Below are 12,386 nucleotides of genomic sequence, written 5' to 3'. Positions count from 1 at the left end.
TGAAAAGATCTCTGGTCCTCCCTATTCTATTGTTTTTTTCTATTTCTTTGCATTGTTCATTTAAGAAGGCATTCTTATCTCTTCTAGCTATTCTTTGGAATTCTGCATTTAATTGGGCATATCTTTCTTTTTCTCCCTTGCCTTTCGCTTCCCTCCTTTCCTCAGCTATTTGCAAAGCTTCCTCAGACAGCCATTTTGCTTTCTTGCATTTCTTTTTCTTTGGGATGGTTTTGGTTGCTACCTGTTGTACAATGTTGCGAACCTCTGTCCATAGTTCTTCAGGCACTCTGTCTATCAGATCTAATTCCTTAAATCTATTTGTCACCTCTACTGTATATTGAACAGGGATATGATTTAATTCATACCTGACTGGCCTAGCACTTTTCCCTACTTTCTTTAATTTAAGCCTAAACTTTGCAACAAGAAGCTCATGGTCTGAGCCACAGTCAGCTCCTGGTCTTGTTTTTACTGACTGTATAGAGCTTCTCCATCTTTGGCTGCAGAGCATATAGTCAATCTGATTTCTGTGTTGACCGTCTGGTGATGTCCATGATGTCCATTCTATTGTTTAACGTGCTACAAACATTCCTATACACATTTCTTAAATATTCATTTTGCAGTCATTCCATTTTCATTCTAATTTCTTTCAATTTTTCCTTTTCTTGCATGTACATTTTATTTCTAAGGATTACTCCTAATAGCATCAATTAATGATCAGTCCAAAATCAGAACATCTCATATTCTTCTCTGTATCTCATTCTTTCATTAAAAATAAAAACTGTTCCATGTGTCCATTCACATCACTCATAGAATATATTGTTTCACTCATTCATTCACTAACATCTCTCACTCACTCATTATGCTACATATATTTTCCCCCCTCAAAACTCATTTGTTTCTTCTATTATCACTTAACTGACAATTTCATCATCCTAAGGATTTAAATACATCCACAAAAACCATAGATGACTCCAACTCATACTTTCTAAAATACGTTTTAGCATAAGCATTCCTAATTAAACTTTCATTCAAAAATAAACTTTTGTTTTTTGGGATGAACTCATCCACTTCATTGGATCAGCCCACCACATTCAAATCTTTTACTTCATTGTTCATTTACCTGCATAGCATACCTGTTTTTATTTTGAAAATGTTATCCCTCAAATCATGATATTTACCATTTGCTTGTACACTTCAAGTCCCAATCTTTCATATGCTATGGCAATTCCTATATGTGCCGATAAATATCAATTCCTATATGTGCCCATTGCTATCTATCTTCCTCAAAGCAAGGAAGTAGAGGGTGAGGCTGGAGCCCAGTGATTTTACGGTTCAATGTCTTTTAAAACAATGGTTGAGGTACCAATTAGTCATTATCATGAATATTTACACAAAACTATGACATCCCAGTTGTCAGATTTTTAACTAGCGTTCGCCTTCATGTGCATCTAATTCTTCCCAAAAATCTCAGATGTCCTAATGAATTGATGTAGCAGATGTGTGAATCCAAGCAGTGTAATCTGTTGTAATTGACAGTTGGAAATTTTATCAATGTACAAATCTTATTGTTTATTATCATACCGATGCAGTCCAAGATGTTTTGGTGTAGCAACCAGCATGCCCAAAGCCCTGGGACCACCATGACTGGTTTATTCATAATCTTTCAACTTTGGTTTTCAGATCTTGATACCTTGTGAAAAGTGGGAAAGTGAGATTTTATTAGCACACTTTGCTGTTTGATAGCCAAGATCACTGAAAGCCAGAATATAGCAATGACAAATAATAAAGGTGATAATGAGTCATTATTCATAAGAATGATCATTACGGTTTCTCACACACTCATCCAGATGTTTAGATTGGATTTGGCTTTTTTGGCCACCATGTCCTGGAACAGGCAGATGTTCTTTCATGGTGTTAAAGATATTGCAGGGTATAAGCTGATCCAGATAAAGCTGCCTTTTGCAATTGACTTACAATTACTGTTGTATTATTTTTGCTTTCTTTGTCTAAAGATGTTCTACTTCTACCTGTAGGCCTTTGTATTTTGTGACACACACACACACACACCCATTCTTCTATTCTGCTATATCTGGGTATTGTAATGTCCACTATCCAGACTTCTTTGTCTTTCTTTTTGACAACTGTTAAGTCCGTTAAGACAATTGTTTGAATTCTAAAGTCCCAAAGCACTTTAGCTTCTTTGTTTTCTATTCCTTTGTCTGTAATGTATTGGGCTTTGTTTTATTAAGTGTATCACGTGGCTTTAACTGCTGGAAGATTTGCTTAAGCAAGGAGCTAGCTAATGGCTCCCAGCTACTCAGACAACCCGTCTCCAGCGCTGCCATTGGCTGCTTCTAGGGTGGCAATAGGTTGCCTTAAACCTATTGGCCGCCACCTAGAGGCCAGGGTATAAGTAGCTGCGTTTTCAGCCCTGTTCCCCAGCTTGGTTCCTGCAAGCAAATAAATAATGTTTCTGATTGAACTCACTTGACTTGTCTCTTCACTCAAGCAAAGAACCCAGTACACAACATGAATATTTTGTGGCCCCACCAGTTCTTGCTTGCAGGCAAATGCTATTTCTTGCATATATTCCAATCCACCACCCTTGTTGCTACTTGAACACTCGGTGCTATCTAACAAAATGAAATTCAGTGGTGAAAAAAGTAAGGTTCTACATTTAGGCAAGAAAAAACAAATGTACAGATATAGTATAGGTGGTACCTTGTTGAATAGTATAACTGTGAGAGGGATCTCCTTAGATAGGAGCCAGCAGTGTGCTGCAGCTGCCAAAAAAGCCAACACAGTGCTGGGCTGCATTAATAGAGGATAGAATCAAGATCACATGAAGTATTACTACCACTTTACAATGCCTTGGTAAGGCCACACTTGGAATACTGCATCCAGATTTGGTCACCATGATGTAAAAAAGATGTTGAGACTCTAGAAAGAGTACAGAGAAGAGCAACAAAGATGATCAGGGGACTGGAGGCTAAAACATAAGGAATGGTTGCTGGAATTGGGTATGTCTAGTTCACAGGTCTGCAACCTGCAGCTCCAGAGCCGCATGCGGCTCTTTCAGCCATCTCCTGCGGCTCCCAGTCCTCTGCCATGTGCAGTCCAAAAAAAAAAGTGGGACTAAAAAAGTTCAACCAATCAATTCAAATATGCAGGGTAGGTGCATATCTCGCCTTGGTTCCCACTCTTCAGTCAAACCCTGTTTTGCGCATGCGCGCATGTACGCGCATGTGCACACATTTTTTGTGGCTCCCAGTTTTTCCTTTTCTGAGGGAACCGGTTCCGAGTGGCTGTTTCACTGTTTCAGGTTGCTGACCCCTGGTCTAGTTTAAAGAAGAGAAGGGTGAGGAGTGACATGATAGCAGTGTTCCAATATCTCAGGGGCTGCCACAAAGAAGAGGGAGTCAAGCTATTCTCCAAAGCACCTGAAAGCAGGACAAAAAGCAACGGATGGAAGCTAATCAAGAGAAGCAACCTAGAACTCAGGAGAAACTTCCTGAAAGTTAGAACAATTAACCAGTGGAACAACCTGCCTCCAGAAGTGGTGAATGCTCCAACACTGGAAGTTTTTAAGAAGGGACTGGACAGCCATTTGTCTAAAATGGTATAGGGTTTCCTGCCTGAGCAGGGGGTTGGATTAGATGACCTCCAAGGTCCTTTCCAACTTTATCATCATCATCATCATCATCATCATCATCATCATCATCATCATCATCTTATTATTATTATTATTATTATTATTATTATTATTATTATTATTATTATTATTATTATTATTATTAATCATTGCAGTCAGCCAGATGTTCAGACTGGATTTGGCATTTTTGTCTACCTATTGAGTCCTTACCAAGGACCTGGGATAGGCAGATGTGGATGTTTGATGATATTACATATATCGTTACAGGATGGAAGCAGTTCCTAGTAAGCCCGCCTTTTGCAATAAATAATAATAATAATAATAATAATAATAATAATAATAATAATAATAATAATAATAATAATAATAATAATAATAATAATAATAATAATAATGATGATGTCATTGTTTGTAGTCATTCTTCAGCTACTTTGCAGAGGCAGCATTTTGTGTTTGTGGTTGTCTTGCTATTATTATTTGCCCTGAGTTGTGTTTCTGGTCCTTTGAGATAGAGAATAGGGTTAAGTGATAAACTGATCACTTACCCTACTTCTCTGCCCCAAAGGACCAGAGATATAGTCTCCACTCATTCCAACGATATCATAATGCTCTGCTGCAGGATAACATTTTTTAGAAGAGGATTTCAGTCTCTGGCTGGGAAAAGGTTATTCACCTTTGTGTTAAAATAACTCACTAGAATGATGCTTAGGCATTTTACTTACAAAATTACTTCGAAGTACTATTGTAATGAACACAGGATTGAATGAAGAACTTAATAAAATAAACCATCAAGTCCTGTGATTTTGGTGAACTTAATAAAACTAAATTATGGGATTGATTGCATTTTTACATCTGGATGCTGTCTAAATGGGTAAAAATAGTAACTTTATACCTTTGCCTCTATATATACTTGCCATTTTTCTTATAAATAATGTGACTTTTTAATGAATACAGTATATTCCATATTGACTAACATATGTCTTTAGCTGTAAGTTCTGTTAGATTCATTGAAGGTTACTCTGCTACCAGGGACCATAAGATTCTAGTCTTATTTTAGCTGAAGGATGAATCAAAGTTTATTTAATTCAGATAAACATGGTTCCTTCAAAGTAAGAACCAGAAATTTCAGTATGAATTTCACTGAAGGAAATAAGTCTAGGGTTGTGTAATGTATTGGGCTTTGTCTTGCTAAGGAATATCACGTGGGGTTAATTGCTGGAAGATTGCTCAAGCAGGGAAGCTGGCTAATGGCTCCCAGCTCCTCAGACAACCCGTCTCCAGCACCACCATTGGCTGCCTCTAGGGTGACAATAGGTTGCTTTAAACCTATTGGCCACCACCTAGAGGCCAGGGTATAAATTGCTGCATTTGCAGCCCTGTTTCTCAGTTCAGTTTCTGGAACCAAATAAATAATGATCTTTGCTGAACTCACTCGCCTCATCTCATCAATCAAGCAACGAACCCAGTATCTAACAGGTTGGATTCTCAATGTTTTGTGAATGCCACATAACAAAAAAGTTCTCAGCACTGTAATGTATTCCACACAAGAATGACAGCTGTCAAAGGCCGCTCCACGTAGCCGCACTGACAGCTGTCAAAGGAAAGCCGCGCACGCGCGGTAACATCCCCGAGCTGTCAAGAGGCCGCTCCACGTGGCCGCACTGACAGCTGTCAAAAAAGCCGCGCATGCGCAGTAGCAATCGCGAGCTGTCAAATCAGCAGCAGCCGCGAGCTGTGAAAGCAGCAGCAGCCGCGAGCTGTCAAAGTTGCGCACACGCAGAGACCTCAGCCACTGACAGCCGCTAGCTGTCAAAACGCCGGCTAGGTTTACCCGGGCCCCCAGCTGATAGGGCAGCCAGCTGACAGGATTCCCCAGCCCAGAGGCGCATGCGCTATCACTGGGGAAATGTCAAAAGCTGCCAGCTGATTATAGGGTGCGGCCCCCTCGGCGGGAAAACACCCGTTCCTGATTTGCTAACCTGTTTGACAGTTGCCTATATAAAGGCTGTTTGTACCGTTCTGCCCTGTCCGGGCTGAGTTAATAAACCTTTGAGCTGAAGCCGTCGTCTCACTCGTCATTGCCTGAGCTAATCTAAGCACCTCTTCTGAAAAGCAACACAGGGTTCCAGGACAAATCACTTAGGAAAATAAAGGAGAAGACACCGAGCATTATTAGGAGCATGAAGATTTACCTATACATTAAATACATTACAGTGGTAACTAATATTGTTACTTTTCTTAACTCATTAATACAACTGAATATATTGTACTTGTGATCAGATGAGCATGACTTTACCACTTTCTTCAGATCAAGAAATCTTGACAATTACTTTTCCAGGACCACACTGAGCCCCTAGCTCAGTCTTTGTCGTGCAGTTTTTCAGAAATAAACACAGCAGTTTCCTGCTGATGTTTTTGCAACAGCTTCTCTGGATATATCTGCTTTTAAGGGAGGTAATATTTTTTTCCTTCTAAAGATCTGCAATTGTCAGTAATTGCTTGCTTGACAGTTTCAGAGTTATTTTAGAAGAAAATGGGATGGGTTCCTCTGTAAACCAAAGAAAGAAAACGAATAACATTTTGAATTAAAGTAAGCATTCTGGGCCACTTTTGCAAACTAGCTTTTTCTTCTTGTGAGGGATCACTGAGTGGGAAAGATGGGGCTTGACAAAGAAGGCAGTACTAGCTCAGCTGAAATCTGCAGATGGAAGTGATTTCTGGTGCTGGTCATCTCTACAAGGGGAGTTCATACAGCGCAGGGGTGTCAAATTGCCAGCCCACAGGCTGGATGCGTCACGTGGAAGCCGCACCCACCCCATTGCTGGCAATGGCAAAACAGTCCCAATACATTGTGCAACATCACGTGACTTTGGGAATTTGACATGTCTGATATAGCACTCTCAACAGTGTTCTGTGAGGATTATTTAAATTTTTCTTTTTTATCTACATTTTTTTCCATTATGTCTTTGTCTCACTGAATGTTATGATTTTTGCATCCATTGGATCATGTGCAGCTGACAGAAGCTGCATGAGTCCTGTCATTGGTGTGATGGTATATATGATATAGTGGTTTCTAATGGATACCTGTGTGACAAATGTCAGCTCTTATATTTACCTCATTTCACTGACTTCTCCCCAATAGAACATAGAATAACAGAGTTGGAAGGGACATTGGGAGGTCTTCTAGTCCAACCCTCTGCTCGAGCAGGAGACCCTATAACATTTCAGTCAGGTGGCTGTCCAGTCTCTTCTTAAAAGCATCCAGCAATGGGGCTTTTAATAGATGATAGCAACTTCAATGCATTACCCAGCCAACATTGATATAAAGCTTGTGCTCATTACTGTTTTATTGGACCTAATGAGGGGTAGTGGCAGGATAAAAATGTGACAAACAAATAAATAAACAGACAAATAAAATATGCTAGAACAGGGGTGTCAAACTCAATTTCATTGAGGGCCGTGTCAGCATTGCGGTTGCCCTCAAGGGGCTGGGTGGGTATGGCCAGGGTGGGCGTGGCTAGAGTGCGTATGGCCTACTGGGTGGGCGTGGCCAGCTCTACATCGTTCGCATCAAGGGTGCCTATGGGGGCCTGGGCAGGAGTGGGACAGATCTGAGGGTCTCTGGCAGAAGGAGGGTCTCTGGGCCAGGGCCAAGGCAGTGGGGGCCGTTCCCTCATTGTTTCCAGGATGGCTTCGCAGGCCACATGAAACCACTTTGCGGGCCGGATCTGGCCCCCAGGCCTTGTGTTTGACATGTCTGTGCTAGAAGATATTATATGTTGCTACTGAGAAGAGATCGCAGGCTACTTTGAAAAACAAGGATTGATTCAAACTATGGGACCACAATATTCTATTATTGTATTGTGTGGTATGCTACTGGGATGTTCAGTCAGTTGGATGTAGAAGCAAAAGGAAGAACAGATATTCTATACAGTGGGGTCTTTGGTGCTCTCTGAGCTTTGTGATTTTCTTGCAGACATTTCATTATCAAGCTAGGTAACATCATCAGTACTAAAAGTACTAAAAGGGAGTGGGGTTTGCTCTTATTTTTGTACTATCCCATTTTATTATTCCTTCCTGTTCTTAGTATTTTTCAGCAGAGAAGAGAGGAAGCAAGAGGCAAATATATTGACTGTAAGTAAAAATGGCCTCTCTTTTGTCCCAATAAGTTTCTTCAGAGAAGCTAAGCAGGCATCATATTGGCTTGTAGCTTTGTTTCCAGTTGATGTTCTCTTTAACCAAACCAATGCCAAATGTGTGATTTAGAATTCAGTTCTTGTCAGTCAAGAGGATCCTCAGCTTTATTGCTGGTCCCTCCTCCTTTCTCCGCCCCCCCCCCCCAAAAAAAATGAATAAGGAAGCCAATCCAGTTTGTATTCAAATCAATGGTCCTATTTATTTGATTTTTATCCAGCTTTTATTACTATAGAAGTAAATCAAGGCGGTGAACGTACTTAATATTCCTTTGTTCTCCTATTTTCTCCACAACAACAACTTCGTGTGGTGGCAGTTTGAATCAGGAAAAGGAGGAGCATGGTGATGATATAATTCTGTGAAGCATGTGTAATTTTTGACTTTTGCAAAAGGGCTTTCAGTATTTTTTCCCCCAAGGTTGGGACAAAAAGATTACATAGGCATAGCCATAATATGTTAGCTGGTAGAATATTACATGGATCTATAATTCTGAGTGCAAAGGCATATTTGAATCCATTCCTTTATGTTACTTCTGAAAATAAAAGTATTGTATTTAATTAAACATGATTAACAGAGAAAGCTTTTGGGTTTACTGCAGCAGCATCCTCAGGCTCTCATTCATTTTATTAGCTTTTGAAAGCCCTTCTTTGGGATGTAGGGGCAAGTTCACAACCCATATAGAAAAGGAACAGGGCTTATGTTGTTGCAATGACACAATGCTGTGTTACTCGGACCTCTCCTGTTCCCTTCTATCCTTCTCTGTTTCTGGGGATGCCAATGATTTGCTGACTTCATAAGGTAAAGCAGGGGTCTTCAAACTTGGCCCTTTTATGACTTGTGGACTTCAACTCCCAGAATTCCTTAGCCAGGCATGCTGGCTGAGGAATTCTGGGAGTTGAAGTCCACAAGTCATAAAAGGGCCAAGTTTGAAGACCCCTGAGATAAAGTTTGGAATGTGAAAAACAAACAAACCCTATTCTCTTTTATATTTGGGGGGGGGAAACCAAACCTTTTTTTGGAAAAGCCTTCAAAAATAGCACAGTGCCTTGAAAATTGAGAGTATGTATCAGTATTACATGGAAGACAATGGCAAAGTTATATCTTTCTCATAGCAACCATCAGGCTATCAACAAGCTTCTCTTCAGGAGAGCCCTTGGATTCAGCATAGAAACTATAGCAGCTGGATGGGAGGAATCAACAAGGAAGGGAATGGAATCCAATGGAGTTACTGCTTTTAAAACACATTTTTAGTTGGGGAAACCAGATTTGCAGCTTTACTACAGGAAAGGAATCAGTTTAAGAATGTTGGATACTCAGAAAGCCAAGTGGTTACATCAGCCAATATTGTATGATAGCACATTTTTTCCCCTTCCCCTTCCCTCTCTCCCTTCCATTTTAGACATATTCATATCACCTGCATGTTCAGTTTAAATATATATATTATTCATGTTCTGAGCAAACCAAAATAATTCCCATTGTAAGCATTCAGCAAGAACACAAACTACTAAAATGAGAAGTAAAGGGAGACCATAGAAAGAAAAAAAAAACCCAGCATGTTCCAAAGTGCTTTGGTGCTAATGTCTATTAACTGGAGTTTGCTGCTAACATCTGGCCTAGTATGGAAACAACTCTGTTCTTCTTACCTGTGGCTCTTTCTTGGGCCATCAGAAGCCAATCATTTGTCTTGGCAATGAAACCTAATTTTCAAGGGCCTAATGACTGTAGCACCATGAGCTCCAAGATACAATTACAAGGAGCAGGCAGAGTAAATCTAGATTCAGTTTACAACAGTTATGGCAGTCTATGGGATTCCTTGCTGAGCCAATCCAAATGAACTTATAATGAAAGTTTGCATTATTTGCAAGGATTTCCAAGATTTGATTTTGTTTACTAGTTTCTGAAGGGAAAACAGAACACCCATTTAGCACCATGAGTGTACCCAAACATGAAATAAAATGCAAGAAAGTTGTACATTCATTTTTTTTAAAAAAAAAAAAATGAATGGACTGCATCCAATCTGCCTCAATAAGGTGCATAGCCTTGCAGAAATGCATCACTTTGTCTCAATGCAGTGAAACGGCTGGTTGGGCTAGAATGCCTCAAATGAACTTTCAATGCACTATGAGCCAGCAGTGTGCAGCCGCTGCCAAAAAAGCTAATACAGTCCTTGGTTGTATAAACAGAGGCATAGAATCAAAAACATGTGAAGTATTAATACAGCTTTACTGTATAAAGCCTCAGTAAGGCCATACCTGGGAAAAGTGCAAAGAAGAGCAACTAGGATGATTAAAGGCCTAGAGACTAAAACATATGAAGAACGGTTGCAGGATTTAGGTTTGGCTAGTCTAGAGAAAAGAAGGACTAGGGGTGACATGATAGCAGTAGTCCAGTATTTGAGAGGTTGCCACAAAGAGGAAGGGGTCAACTTATTTACCAAAGCACCTGTAGGCAGGACAAGAAACAATGAATGGAAACTAATCAAGGAGAAAAGCAAGCTGGAACTAAGGAGACACTTCCTAACAGTGAGGACAATTAACCAGCAGAACGGCCTCAGTTCAGAAGCTGTGAGTGTGCCCTCACTGGAGTTTTTAAAGAAGAGACTAGACAGTCACTTGCCTGGAATGGTATAGGGTCTCCTGCTTGAGCAGTGGGTTGGACTACAAGACCTCCAAGATCCCTTCCAGCTCTATTCTGATTGATTGATTGACTGCTTAGTCATCAGCTAGTTTTTATGAGTGGAATAAAGTAATGCAGCTGCTTCCTTTTGCCCCTCAAAAGTGGAGCTTTCCTGGACTTTCCAGTAATGCATTAGAGCAAACATGTCAAACTCGCAACATCACGTGATGTTGCGCGATGTATTGGAACTTTTTCCCCATTGCTGGCAATGGAGTGGGGGCGGTTTCCTCGTGACGCATCCGGCCCATGGGCCGGCAGTTTGACACCCCTTCATTAGAGCAAAGCATGGCTCAAATCTTTGTTGCAGCTAATGATTCCTCCAAGATTTGCTTAACCTCATTAAATGTTTACAAAAAGTCTTTCTTCAAGCCTTTGTGCCAATTATTTGTATCAGAAATTCTTTGTGGAGTAATTATGTTCTGTATAAGGTCATTTGGTTTGTCATTTGTGAGCATTAGTGCTAACAAAGGCAACTGCAAACCCTCTTTAGATAATTGTCATTTGAACAGAAACATCTAAAGCGCTCTGTATCAGTTGCAGCCAAACTCAGAAACCTTGCCTAAGTATCACAATGTACTTCGTGATCTTCAAAGATGATGGTGCTTCTTCTTATATTCCAATTGATGCTGTTCTGTCTGATGCAGCTTCCCCTTCTCCATTTTTGATTCTGTAGTATTATGACAATTATGACATACTGAGATTCTAGTGTAAAAGCTAACCACGGTAGGTATCCCCAGTCCAAGCCCCCATTATTGTAAAAGAGATCTAATTCAATGAATGACTAGAATAGCAGTCAAAGATAATCAGTGCCCACTGAAGACCCATTGGAAGTAATGGTAGCAATGAAAATAACTGAAAGATTAAAGTAAATGCCAGCCACAAAGTAAGTATGGAGTGGATTCTGAATACAAATAGAGTGGCTCACAGGGATAAAACACAGTAACATATATATATATATATATATATATATATATATATATATATATATATATATATATATATATATATATGTCCTTAATAACTATAAAATACATACATATATATATACACACATATATATATAAATATATATATATATCCTTAATAACTATAAAAATACATATATATATATATATATATATATATATATGGATCTTCGGTCATTCGGGTTTCCTCCCGCGTAGAACTAAAGGTGTAGGTGCAACGTTTCGACGGAATCCCATCCGTCATCATCAGGCTGGTGGCTTTAGCTTCCTTCTTCTGGGAGAAGCATGTGGCTGTTTGTTCCTCTTTTTTAAACTGCCAGAGGGGGTGTGTTCTGTGGGTGGAGGTGTGCTCTGATTGGGTGGGGGACCAAGTGTGTTCTGATTGGGTGGGAGTGTGTTTTGAATGGTGGGTGTGTTCTGATTGCGTGGGGGTGTGTTCTGAGTGGATGGGCTGGTCTCAGCTGCCAGCTCCAGACCTGAGCTGGTGAGTTGTGCTGCTTTTGTTCGGCTTCGTGTTTGTGGTGGTGCCATGTTTTTATAGTGGGTGTCAGTTTGCTTATTGTGTGGTTTGGAGGGGTTTAAAGTGGCTGATGTTGCAGCTGTAGTTAGGTTTTTGTTTTGTGGTTGTGCCTCGTTATCATTGTGGGTTCGGATTTGCTTTTTGAATGGTTGTGTGGTGGTGATGTCATGTGATGTTATCATGAGTTTGGGTCTGGTATCATTCTTGGTGGTTGGGACTCGTCTGTCAATCAAGGCGGGTTTCCAAATGGCTGGTAAGCGAGAGGTATCATCTCATTTGTTAATGCTGTGGGGGTGTTTTTCTATCTCAATGGCTTCTCTGATTATTCTGTTGTTAAAATGTTCAATGTTGGCGATAGTTTTGGTTTTTTTAAAATCAA

This window comes from Vipera berus, assembly GCF_964194415.1.
Source record: "Vipera berus genome assembly, chromosome: 1".
NCBI lineage: Eukaryota > Metazoa > Chordata > Lepidosauria > Squamata > Viperidae > Vipera > Vipera berus.
Note: the sequence above shows the minus strand (reverse complement) of the source record.